The sequence below is a fragment of the Rhinolophus hipposideros genome (assembly GCF_964194185.1).
Source record: "Rhinolophus hipposideros genome assembly, chromosome: 13".
NCBI lineage: Eukaryota > Metazoa > Chordata > Mammalia > Chiroptera > Rhinolophidae > Rhinolophus > Rhinolophus hipposideros.
Genome location: NC_138059.1, coordinates 43,064,015 through 43,078,156, shown reverse-complemented (window position 1 = coordinate 43,078,156; position 14,142 = coordinate 43,064,015).

Here is a 14,142-nt window from a genome sequence, read left to right as displayed (position 1 = left end):
GTTTCCTTCAATAGATGGATCAATAAAAAAATTGAGGTAAGAAACAGAATGGAATTCTATTCTACCAGAAGAAAAGGTGAAATAGTACTATTTGTGACACCATGGATGGATACGAGATTATAATGCTTAGCGAAATAAGTCAGATAGAAAAAGTAGATAACCATATGATTTCACTGATATGTGGTATATAAGACTGAAAACAACAAAGAACATGACAAACATATGAAGAAAGAAAAATGCTTTAACATAGATAGTAGTTTAATGATTCCCAGAGGGTAAGGGGTTAGGGAGTTTCTAGAAGATGGTAAACGTGATCAAATACATGGTGATGGAAAGAGAACTGACTGTGTGTGCTGAACACATGATGTGAGATATAGATGATGTATTACAGAATTGTACACCTGAAATCTGTGTAACTTTGCTAACAATTGTCACCCCAACAAACTTTAATAATAATTTAAAAAAGAATGCTTACAGAATTTAGTGAGAATTTTAATAAAGTGATAGCAAGCGTAAAGAAAGATATAGAAACCATGAAAAATAGCCAGTCAGAAATAAATAAAAAAATACAGTAACTGAAATGAACAGCACACTTTATTGAATCACCAGCAGATTAGATGAAATAGAGAATTGAATCACCAATTTAGAAAAAGAAAGTAGCAGTATTCACCCAATCTGAACAACAAAAAGAAAAAGGAGTAAAAACCAATGGAAATAGTTAATGAGCCCTATGGGATAACATCAAGTGCTACAACATTTGTGTCTTAGGAGTAGCAGAAGAAGAGAAAGAGCAAGGGATCAAGAACCTATTTGAAGAAATAACAACTGATAATTTCTCTAACTTGGTGAAGGAAAATGACGCACAACCCCAGGAAGTGCAGTCAGTCCAAAAGATGATGAACCCAAACAGGACCACACCAAGACACATCATAGTTAAAATGGCAAAGATTAAAGACAAAGAGAGAATCGTAAAAGAGAATGCTAGCTAGTTACTTACAAAAGAGCTCCCATAAGACTATCAGCTGACTTTTCTACAGAAACTTTTCAGGCCAGAAGGAAGTGGCAGGAAATAGTCAAAATGATGTGAAACAAAGTCCTGGAACCTAGATTGTTCTACCCACCAAGCCTATCATTTGAATTTGAAGTAGAGATAAAGAACTTCCCAGAAAAGAATAAGCTAAAGAAATTAATTACCTCTAAGCCAGTACTGCCGAAAATGTTATAAGGGCTTCTTAAGCAAAATAAATGTGAAAACAAACTAGTTAATTAAGATCAGAAATACAAATAACAACATGGCAATAACTATGCCTATCAATAATCACTTTAAATGTAAAAGGACTGAATGCTCCAATAAAAAGACACAGAGTAGCTGAGTGGATAACAACAACAAAAACAATCCATGCATATGCTCTTTACAAGAGACCCATGTCAAATCAAAAGACACACACAGACTGAAAGTAAAGGGATGAAATAACATATATCACACTAATGGAAATGAGAAAAAGGCTGGGGTAGCAATATTTATATTAGACAAAATAGATTTAAGATGAACACTATAATAAAAGACAGAGAAAGGTATTACATAATAATAAAGGGATCAATCCAACAAGAGGACATAACCCTAGTAAACATCTATGCACCTAACATAGGAGCACCTAAATATATAGCACAAATATCGACTGACATAAAGACAGACATCAACAGTAACCCAATAACAGTAGGGGACTTCAACACCCCACTTACGCCAATGGACAGATGCTCCAGACAGAAAATCAATACGGAAACAGTAGCCTTAAATGACACATTAAACCATACGGATTTAATCAATCTTTATAGAGCATTTCATCCCAAAGCAACAGAATATACATTATGCATTTTCAAATAAGCACGGAACATTTTCCAAGATAGGCCACATGTTAGTCCACAAAACAAATGTCAATAAATTTAAGAAGATTGAAATCATATCAAGCATCTTCTCTAACTACAGTATTATGAAAGTAGAAATCAATCACAAGAAGAAAACTCGATAACACACAAACAGATGAAGATTGAATAACATGCTACTAAATAATGAATAGGTCAACAATGAGATGAAGGAAGAAATCAAAAGATACCTTGAGAGAAAGCAAAATGAAAACACAATAACCCCATATCTGTGGGATGCAGGAAAAGCAATCCTAAGAGGGATATTGATAGCAATGCAGGCCCACCTAAGGAAACAAACATCTCAGAACAACAGTTTATCTTTACACCTAAAGTAACTGGCAAAAAACAGCAAAATAAGACCAAAGACAGTACAAGGAAAGAAATGATAAAGATGAGAGTGGAAATAAATGAAATAGAGACAAAAAAAAATCAACGAAACAAAGACCTGCTTTTTTCTTTAAAAATAAACAAAATTGACAAATCTTTAAATGACTCATTAAGAAAAAAAGAGAGAGGATCCAAATAAATGAAATTGAAAATGAAAGACGGGAAGTGACAACAGACACCACAGAAATTCAAAAACTTTTAAGAAAATACTACAAGCAACTATACACCAGCAACTTAGACAACCTAGAAAAAATGAATAAATACATAGAAGCATACATAGAAGCATACAATAAATACACAGAAGCATACAATCTTCCATGGCAGAATCAAGAAGAAACAGAAAATCTAAACAGACCAATTATCACAAATGAAATTGAATCAGTAATCAACAAGCTCCAAACAAACAAAAGTCTTGGACCAGATGCTTCACTGGTGAATTTTACCAAACATTCAAAAAAAAAAAAAAATTAACATCTAGTCTCTTCAAACTATTTCAAAAAATCTAGAAGCTCCTTTTATAAGGCCACTTTTACCCTGATTCCCAAAACCAAACAAAGATATTGCTAAAAAGGAAAACTGTAGACCAATATCCTTAATGAACATAGATGCAAAAATTATCAAAATATTAGCAAACAGAATTCAGCAACACATTAAAAAGGTCATACATCGTGGATATAGTGGGATTCATTCCTGGTATGCAAGGTTGGTTCAATATCTGCAAATTTATTAACGTGATACACTACACTAAGAAAATGAAAGATAAAAATCATATGGTTATATCAATATGAAAAAAAAGCATTTGACAACATCTGGCACACACTTATGATAAAAAACACTTAGCAAAGTGAGAATTGAGGGAACATATATCAACATAATAAAGGCTATATATGATAAACCCACAGCTAACATCATACTCAATGGAGAAAAGATAAAAAGCATTCCCCTTAAGACCAGGAACAAGACAGGGATGCCCACTTTCACCACTATTATTCACATAGTATGGGAAGTTCTAGCCACAGCAATGAAACGGGAAAAATGAAAGCCATCCAAATTGGCAAGAGGGAAGCAAAATTGTCATTATTTGCAGATGACATGACACTATATAATGTATTACATTGTGTGTTCAATGCCCAATCAGTTCTTCCTTCACCATATATTTGACACTCTTTACCCTCTTCTACATCCTGCCTTCCCCTGTTACCCACTGGTAATCACTAAACTGTTCTCTGTGTCTGAGATTTTCGCTTGTATGTCTTGTTTGTTTGTTGCTTTCAGTTTTACATCCCACATATAAGTGAAGTCATATGGTTCTCAACTTTTTCTGTCTGACTTATTTTGCTTAGCATGATGATGTCGAGATTAATTCATGTTGTTGCAGGTGGTAATATTTCATCTTTTATGGCTGAATAATATTCCATTGTGTGTGTACTACATTATCTTTATCCAATCATCTATCAAAGGACACTTTTGTTGTTTCCATGTTTTGGCCACTGTGAATAGTGCTGAAGAGAACATAAGGAAGCATATATCTTTGCAGGTAAATGTTTTCAGATTTTTGAGGTAGATACTCAGAAGAGGGATTGCTGGGTCATATGGTAATTATATTCTTAATTTTTTGAGGAATGTCCATACTGTTTTCTGTAGTGGCTGTACGCATTTACATTCCGACCAGCAGTGTATGAGGGTTCCTTTTTCCCACATTTTCTGCAATACTTGTTATTACTTGTCATTAGATATCTTGTTGATAATATCTATTCTAACAGGTGTGAGGTTGTATCTCACTGTAGTTTTGATTTGCATTTTCCTAATAGATTGTGAAGTTTAGCACTTTTTTATATACCTGTTGGCCATTTGTACTCATATGTCTTCTTAGGAGAAGTATCTGTTCAAATCCTTTGCTTATTTCTAATAGGATATGTTTTTCTCTATTGCTGTATGAGTTCTTTACATATTTTTGTATTAGCACCTTATTGGAGGTGTTGTCGGCAAAAATCTTCTTCCTTTTGGTTGGTTGCCTCTTTATTTTGTCGATGGTTTCCTTAGCTGTGCAGAATCTTTTCAGTTTGATATAGTCACAATCATTTATTTCAGCTTTTACTTCCCTTGCCTTTGGAGTCAAATTCATAAAATGCCTTTTGGACCCAAGGTACAAGAGTTTAGTAACTGTTTTTCCTATGCATTTTATTATTTCAGGTCTTATGTTTAGGTCTTTGATCGATTTTGAATTAATTTGGTACATGGTGACAGATAGCAGTCTAGTTTCATTTTTTCTATGGGACTTTCCAATTCTCCCAGCACCATTTATTGAAGAGGCTGTCTTTTATGTTTTCGACTTATTTGTCAAAAATTATCTATCTATATTTATGTGAGTTTATTTCTGGGTTCTCAATTCTGTTCCATTGGTCTCTGTGTGTGTTTTTCTGCCAATACCATGCTGTTTTGATTACTGTTGCCCTGTAGTACAAGCTGAAGTCAGGGAGTATGATACATCCAGCACATTTCTTTTTTTTCTTAGGATTGCTCTGGCTATTCGGGGTCTTTTGTGGTTCCATAAAAATCTGACCATTTTTTTTGTTTTATTTCTTTAAAAAATGTCATTGGGATTTTGATGGGGATTGCATTAAATCTGTACATTGCTTTGAGTAATATGGCCATTTTAACTATGTTGATTCTTCCAATCCATGATCACAGGATGTACTTTCCATTTCTTTGTGTCTTCTTCAATTTCTTTTAAAAATGTCTTAGAGTTTTCAGTACATAGGTCTTTCACATCGTTGGTTAAGTTTATTCCTAGGTGTTTTATTCTATTTGTTGCAATTACAAAAGAAATTGTTCTTTTTAATTTCTTATACTGAGATTTCATGATTAGTATGTAGGAATGTAATGGACATTTGTTGGTTGATTTTATAGTCAGCAACTTTAGTGTATTCGTTTATTGTTTCTAATAGCTTTTTGGTGGAGTCTTTAGGGTTTTCTATAAATAGCATCATGTCATCTGCAAAAAGTGACTAAGTTCTTCATTCCCAATTTGGATTCCTTTTATTTCTTTCTCTTGCCTGATTCTTCTGTCTAGGACTTCCAATACTATGTTGAAAGGCACAGGTGATAAGGGACAGCCCTGTCATATTCCTGAATACAGAACAAAAGGCTTCAGTTTTTCACTGTTAACTATGGTATTAGCTGATGGTTTGTCATATATGGCCTTTGTTATGGTTAAGTATTTTCCTTCTATACACATTTTATTAAGTGTTTTTATCATAAATAAAATATTGTATTTTGTCAAATGTTTTTTCTGCAAATATTGATGTAATCATTTGGTTTTTGTCCTTTATTTTGTTTATGTGGTATATCACAATGATTGATTTCTGTTTATTGTTCCATCCTTGTGCCCCTGGGATGAAAAACACTTGGTCATTATATATAATCATTTTAATGCATTGATGCATTCGATTTGCTAGAATTCTATTTAGAAATTTTGCATTTGTCTTCATCAGAGATATTGGTCTGTAATTTTCTTTTTTGTTTTATACTTACCAGGTTTTGGTATCGGGGTAATGTTGGCCTCATAAAATGAGGTAGGAAGTATTGTCTCTTTTTCAAATTTTTCAGAAAGTTTGAATAGGACACATATTAGATCCTTTCAGAATGATTGGTAGAATTCACTAGTGAAGCCATCTGGTCCCAGACTTTTGCTTTTGGGAAGGTTTCGGATGACTGATTCAATTTCCTTACAGTTGATCAGTCTATTTAGATTTTCCAGTTCTTCAATTCAGCCTAGAATGGCTACATGTTTCTAAGAACTTGTCCATTTCTCCTAAGTTATTGAATTTGGAGGCATATAGTCCTTCCTACTATTCCTGGATGATCCTTTGTATTTCTGTGGCATCCATGAGAGCTTCTCCTCTTTCATTTCAGATTTTGTTTATTTGTGTCTTTTCTCCTTTTATCTTAGTGATTCTAACCAAAGGTTTGTCAATTTTATTAATCTTTTCAAAGAACCAGCTTTTTGTTGCATTAATTTTTTGTCTTTTTGTTCTCTATTTCATTTAGTTCTGCTCTGATTTTTATTATTTCTTTCCTACTGCTGGCTTTGGGTTTCATTTGTTCTTTTTCTAGTTCTTTAAGGTGCAATGTGAAGTTATTTATCTGGGATTTTTTTTTTTTGAGATAGGCCTGTAATAATATAAATTTCCCTCTCAAAACTGCTTTTCCTGCATCCCGATAATTTTGGTAGGATGTATTTTCATTCTCATGTGTTTCTATGTATCTTTTGATCTCTCCTCTAATTTCTTCTTTAACCCAGTCATTTTTTAAAAGTATGTTGTTTAATATATGGTGATGGAAGGAGAACTGACTCTGGGTGGTGAACACACAGTGGGATTTATAGATGATGTAATACAGAATTGCACACCTGAAATCTATGTAATTTCACTAACAATTGTCACCCCAATAAATAAAAACAAAACAAAAACAAAAACAAAATATTCATGGGGATGTAAAGTACAGCACAGGGATAATAGTCAATAATACTGTAATAATTACGGTGTCAGGTGGGTACTAGACTTATCAGAAGCATTACTTTGTAAGTTATATAAATGTCTAGCCACTATGTTGTACCCCAAAAACTAATATTGAACAAAATTAAAAACATTTTTTTAAAAAAGTATGTTGTTTAATTTCCATATATTTGTGATTTTCCCTGCTTTACTTTTGTATTCATATCCAATTTCAAAGCCTTGTGATCAGAGAATATGCTTGGTATGATTTCAAGCTTCTTAAATTTACTGAGGCTAGTTTTATGTCCCAATATGTGGTCTATACTTGAGAATGTTTCATGTACACTAGAAAAGAATATGTAGTCTAATGTTTTAGGATGAAGTGCTCTATAAATATCAATTATGTCCATTTCTTCTAATGTGTCATTTAGGTCTGCTATTTCTTTATTTACTTCCTGTTTGGATAATCTATCCATACCTGTCAATGATGTGTTTTGGTCAATTTCTCCCTTTAGTTCTGTTAAGAGTTCCTTGGTATATTTTAGTGCTCCCTGATTGGGGGCGCAACTATTGATGACTCATGATTTCTTGTTGTATAGTTCCCTTTATTGTTATGAAATATCCATATTTGTCTCTTGTTACCTTTTTTATCTTGAAGTCTGTTTCACCTGATATCAGTATGGTATACCTGATTTTCTCTAGATACCATTTGCTTGGAGTGTCAATTCCACCCTTTCACTTTGAGTCTGTATTTGTCCTTGTAGCTGAGATGTGTCTCTTGGAGGCAGCATGTGTTTGGGTTTAGTTTTTTGATCCAATATGCTGCTCTGTGCTTTTTTTTTTCTTTTTGGTGAGTTCAGTTTATTTACAATTAGGGTTATTATGGATATATGATGATTCCCTGTCATTCTATCTTTAGTTTTCTGGTAAGTCTGTGTCTCCTTTGTTTCTTTGCTTTTTTGTTGCTGTCTATTATTTCAGTGTGGCAGTATTCTATAATCTTTCCAGAAAAACAATACAGAAGATCAATGAATCCAAGAGTTGGTTCTTAGAGAAGATAAACAAAATTGACAAACCTTTAGCCAGACTCATTCAAAAAAGGAGAGAGAGGACCCAAATTAATAAAATCAGAAATGAAAGAGGAGAAGTGACAACAGACACCACAGAAATACAAAAAATTTTAAGAAATTACTATGAGCAACAATATGCCAACAAATTTGACAACCTTGAAGAAATGGACAATTTTCTAGAGGCGCACAACCTTCCAAGGCTAACTCAAGAAGAAACAGAAAGCCTGAACAGTCTGATTACCACCAGGGAAATTGAATCAGTAATCAATAATCTCAACAAACAAAAAGCCCTGGACCAGATGGCTTTACAGTTGAATTTTTCAAAACGTTCAAAAAAGAATTATCACCTATTCTCCTCAAGGTCTTCCAAAAAATCCAGAAGGAAGGAAGACTCCCAAACACTTTTTACGAAGCCACTATCACCCTGATCCCAAAAGCAGACAAAGACACCACAAAAAAAAAAACACAAACAAACAAAAAAAAAAAAACAAAAAAAAAAACTACAGGCCGATATCTCTAATGAACATAAATGCAAAAATTCTCAACAAAATATTAGCATACAGAATTCAGCAATACATGAAACAGATCATACACCATGATCAAGTGGGATTCATCCCTGGTATGCAGGGGTGGTTCAACATCCGCAAATCAATTAATGTGATACACCACATTAACAAAATAAAAAATAAAAATCACATGATCATATCAATAGATGCAGAAAAAGCATTTGATAAAATACAGCAAACTTTTATGATATAAACTTTTAAGAAAGTGGGAATAGAGGGATCATATCTTCACATAATAAAGGCCATATATGAGAAACCCACAGCTAACATCATACTCAATGGGGAAAAGCTAAAACCATTCCCCCTAAGATCAGGAACAAGACAAGGTTGCCCACTTTCTCCACTTCTATTCAACATAGTGCTGGAAGTTCTAGCCACAGCAATCAGACAAGAGAAAGAAATAAAAGGCATCCAAATTGGTAAGGAGGAAGTAAAATTATCATTATATGCAGATGATATGATACTATATATAGAGAACCCTAAAGACTCCACCAAGAAACTATTAGAACTGATAGATGAATTTAGTAAAGTAGCAGGATATAAAATTAATATTTGGAAATCAGTTGCATTTGTATATACCAATGATAAAATAGCAGAAGGAGAAATTAAAAAAAAACAATTCCATTTACAATTGCTCCAAAGACTATAAAATATCTGGGAATAAATGTAACCAAAGATGTAAAAGATCTGTACTCAGAAAATTATACAACACTGAAGAAAGAAATGAAAGAAGACATAAATAGATGGAAACACATTCCATGTTCATGGATAGGAAGAATTAATATAGTTAAAATGTCCATACTGCCTAAGGCAATATACATATTCAACGCAATTCCTATCAAACTACCAACGACATTTTTCACAGAAATAGAACATATAATCCTAAAATTTATATGGGACCATAAAAGACCCCGGATAGCCTCAGCAATCTTGAGAAATAAGAACAAAGTGGGAGGTATAACGATACCTGATTTCAAACTATACTTCAAGGCTACAGTAATCAAAACAGCATGGTACTGGCATAAAAATAGACACATAGATCAGTGGAACACAATAGAGAGTCCAGACGTAAATCTATGCCTATATGCCCATCTAATCTATGACAATGGAAGCAAGAATGTACGATGGGGTAAAGACAGTCTGTTCAATAAGTGGTGTTGGGAAATCTGGACAGACACATGCAAGAAAATGAAGCTGGACCACCTCCTTACACCATATACAAAAACAAATTCAAAATGGCTTAAAGACTTAAATGTAAGATCTGAAACCATAAAATATCTAGAAGAAAATATAGGAAGAAACTTCATGGACATTACCCGGAGTAAGATTTTCACTGATATATACCCTCGCGCGAGGGAAGTAAGAGAAAAAGTAAACATGTGGGATTACATCAAACTAAAATGTTTTTTCACAGCAAAGGAAACCATCAATAAAACAAAAAGGGATCCTACTGTATGGGAAAATATATTTGCCAATGATATATCTGATAAGGGATTAATATCACAAATCTATAAAAAACTTACTCAACTCAACTCCAAAAAAACAAACAACCCAATTAAAAAATGGGCAGAGGACTTGAGGAGACATTTTTCTAAAAAGGGCATACAGAAGGCAAGAAGACATATGAAGAAATGCTCAACCTCACTAACCATCAGAGAAATGCAAATAAAAACCACAATGAGATACCACCTCACTCCAGTCAAAATGGCTATCATCAATAAATCAACAAACAACAAATGCTGGCGTGGATGTGGAGAAAAGGGAACGCTAGTGCACTGTTGGTGGGATTGCAGATTAGTGCAGCCACTATGGAAAACAGTATGGAGGTATCTCAGGAATCTGAAAATGTAACTACCCTATGATCCAGTAATTCCACTCCTAGGCATCTACCCGGAGAAATGCAAAACTCCAATTCAAAAATCTGTATGCACTCCTATGTTTATTGCAGCACTTTACACAATAGCCAAGATATGGAAACAACCGAAATGCCCATCGGTCGATGACTGGATTAAGAAGCTGTGGTACATTTATACAATGGAGTATTACGCAGCCATAAAGAAGAAAGAAATCTTATCATTTGCAGCAACATGGATGGATCTAGAGAACATTATGTTAAGTGAAATAAGTCAGAAAGAGAAAGACAAGTACCATATGATCTCACTTATATATGGAATCTAAAGTAAAGACTATGTGAATGAACTAATCAGAAACAGTTTTGGGGACACAAAGAAAAAACCGAGAGTTGTTAGATGGGTGTGTGGGGGGGTTGGGGATAAGGGGAAAGGTGAAGGGATTTGGACGGAGCTGGTAGCTACAAGATGGCCTCAGGGTTTTTTTGAAAATTAATTTAGGGAAGGTATTCAATAATGTTGTAAAGATTTTGTTGGGTATCCGATGGACATGCGTCCTATTTGGGAGACCACCTCAGGGATACTTGGATACCTGATCACTGCATTGTACACCAGAAGCTAAACATTAACGAATGCCAACTATAATTTTATATGTATAATGTGATGGTTCAGTGTGAGGTCGGAGGGATAGTGGATGGGGGAGGGGGGTTCACAGTGTGATGGATATAAATGATGAACGTCTAAGTATTACCTTGTCTTGTACACCTGAAACTAATAAATACATAAAAAAATAAAATAAAATTTATGAATTTTGATGTGATTTTTAGATTTATTTACTACAAGAAAGAGTGTCTCAAATCTTAACAAATGGATTTTTTATATTTTCATGGCATTTCATAGAGCTCTGGAGAGGTTTTTCCCCAAACATTTTACAGAACCCCTTCTAGTGTCAAAGCGTGCTCTGTCTTGCGTGAGAATAGCTGTTAAGTGTCTGGATCTGAAAAATAAAGTTAATATGCACTCAAGTACAGGTCTCATCAGAAAAAGTTCCTATTTTCCTCAATTCCTATTACATTTTCCAAGCACTAGTATGCTTAGGAATGGATGCATGGATATACAAAGGATCGATGGATGGATGGAAGTACGGATGGATAGATGACAGAAGCCTTAGGTTCTTAAAGAGGAGGAGCTGCATCTTTCATCTGTAATTGCATACTTACTGTTTGTTAAATAAGTGGAATATTTAACAACTACCTACAAATGCTTTAAAATCTCCTTCCAACCCACTCTATAAGATAAAGCTGCAGCCAATGACTTCTCACCTAGCAGTGAGGCTCTGAAAGAACTGCCCTCAACCATTCTGAATACAAACAAAAAATCTCCTGCATGTAATTGCAAGTAAGAGATGGGAGCGAGAAAGAAACCAATATAGGTGATGAAGAAATATCTTCTTCAATCAGTCCTAACAGAGATTTGTATTTATTGCTTGTTATAAAACATTTATTACCTTTTTGATAACTCTAGTTGTCCAGTGTTTTATTTAACCAGAATGTACATATATTGGGGAATCTAGAAGTTATGGTCATGTTTTTGCTGTTCTTTTTTCACATGTATCAGTATATATACATGTATACTACCTTCAGAATAAAAAGTGCAGGTAAAACACAAGATATTGAGGAAGTGCTTCTGTCAAGCAAGAAAGTGTACTGTTAGATTAGTTTTAGATAGTTTGCCCTGAGAAAATTATCTAAGTTAAATATGAAGTATATTACAATTTTTATATTCAAAACTACTATAAGCTACAGAAGTCATATGGCATATGATACCTATTTAAATAAAAAATTGAGGGTTATATAGATGTTAATTTTGCTGTGTGATTGGAGGAATTTGCATCTAGACATCCATACAAGAAAATAATCCATCTATTCCTTCTTTCTAGTCCATCCACTTATATCATGTATCTTCCTGAGGCCTGAATCTCTGGAGATTTCACAGTGATTTTGATTTTGTAATAATATTAAGGCATATGTTTTATTAGGTGCCATTGCATTTTTTTAATCTTCAAATGATGACTGGATTTAGTGTTGCTCTATAGAAACATTAATTATTTATAATTACAGGATTTGATTCACTCTGAGGGAAGCAACTAGAGCATTAGATGTAATAGAAAAAATAAAAAATACATAATAAGCTCTACTGTGGGCATTTCTCCCTAATTTTTTCTAAAATTGAGAAGATTTTAACAAAAACTTTGCTGTTCTAAAAAATGTCCTTTCGTCTAAATGTGATTACATTACTTGTGTACTCAGTGAGTATGCTTTGGGGTCTGAGGAGGAGACTAATGGGAAGCTATAAAGCTCTTTGAATAATAAGAGTGTAAATCATTCATGGGTTTAGTCAGCCCTATCTCCAAGAATGTACGTTTGGGAAAAAATTATCCAAAGAATACTTATTTTTCAGCTTGCTCTTCAGAGAAAACAGCTGGTTTGGATGAAAAGAAATGGATTTCCAAAAGAATTAAATAGAAATGCATTGAGTGCCTTACCATATTCAGGTAAAAGAGAGGGAAAAGGAATGCATTTTACCATGTCCAGTTATTTCTTCCCCTTTTACTTTCCTTGAAGAAAGAGGATAGGAAAAATATAAGTTAGGTCATTTTAGCTTTTAAATTACATGTTTTTAGTCCAATGATATATGGTATGGCAGATTTACAAGACCCCACTGAAAAATAAAGCTACACTTCTCTTTTCCAACCATTCTAAAATCATGGTATGTATAGAAAAGGCATACAAAACAAGAATTTGATAAGATTATGCCAAAATACCAATTTTGTACTTAAGTAGTCCTCATTTATTTATTACCTACTGCATCTATCTGGGAAAGTGTTGCAACGAATAACAGACTTTTCCTGACACAGTTTGGTGCCTTTTGCAGTGAATGGATAGAAATGCCAACAAGTGAATAGAGCTAGTAGCTTAAACTATGTTTGTATAAGTTTAAAACCCAAGCAAGAGTGGAGGAGGTAAAAGGTGGTAAGGGGAAAACATCTGCTCTTACAGCCTGGAAGAACTTATAACAATCAGCAAGATTCAATACCTCTACACCTTCAGATGCCTTGAGATAATACCATAGTTAGAGATCATTGTATTTGAATGTAAGGAGATTATTTTTAGATGTTTTTTCAAAAGCAAAGGTAATACCATATTCTTGTATTCCTGAAACTGAGAAGTTAAGGGATTTCAGAATCTGGACACTGTACATAGCTCTATTGTCTATTTCGGTCTGACTTGTCAGGCATTCAGAGTCACGTGGTTAACAGCATTTTCTTCTGCTTTCACTTAGCACAAGTTACTGGGGTTGATGTTCTCAGAAAGAGACAACTTGTTTTGCTCAGCATAATTATTTCAGGATCCATCCATGTTGTCACAAATGGTACTATTTCATATTTTCTTATGGCAGAATATTATTCCATTGTATATACATAATGATTTCACTGAAAGGTTAAACTGAAGACTGAAAACAACAAAAGAACAAGACAAACCAATGAAGAAAGAAAAACTCATAGATACAGACAATAGTTTAGTGGTTATCAGAGAGTAAGGGTGGAGGGGGTAGTAGATGAGGATAAAGAGGATCAAATATATGGTGATGGAAAGAGAATTGACTCTGGGTAGTGAACACACAATGTGATATATATATATATATATATATATATATATATATATATATATATATATATATATATATATATATCATATTATATAGTATTACAGGATTGTACACCTGAAATCTATGTAACTTTACTAATAATTCTCACCCCAATAAACTTTAATTTAAAAGGAAAAGA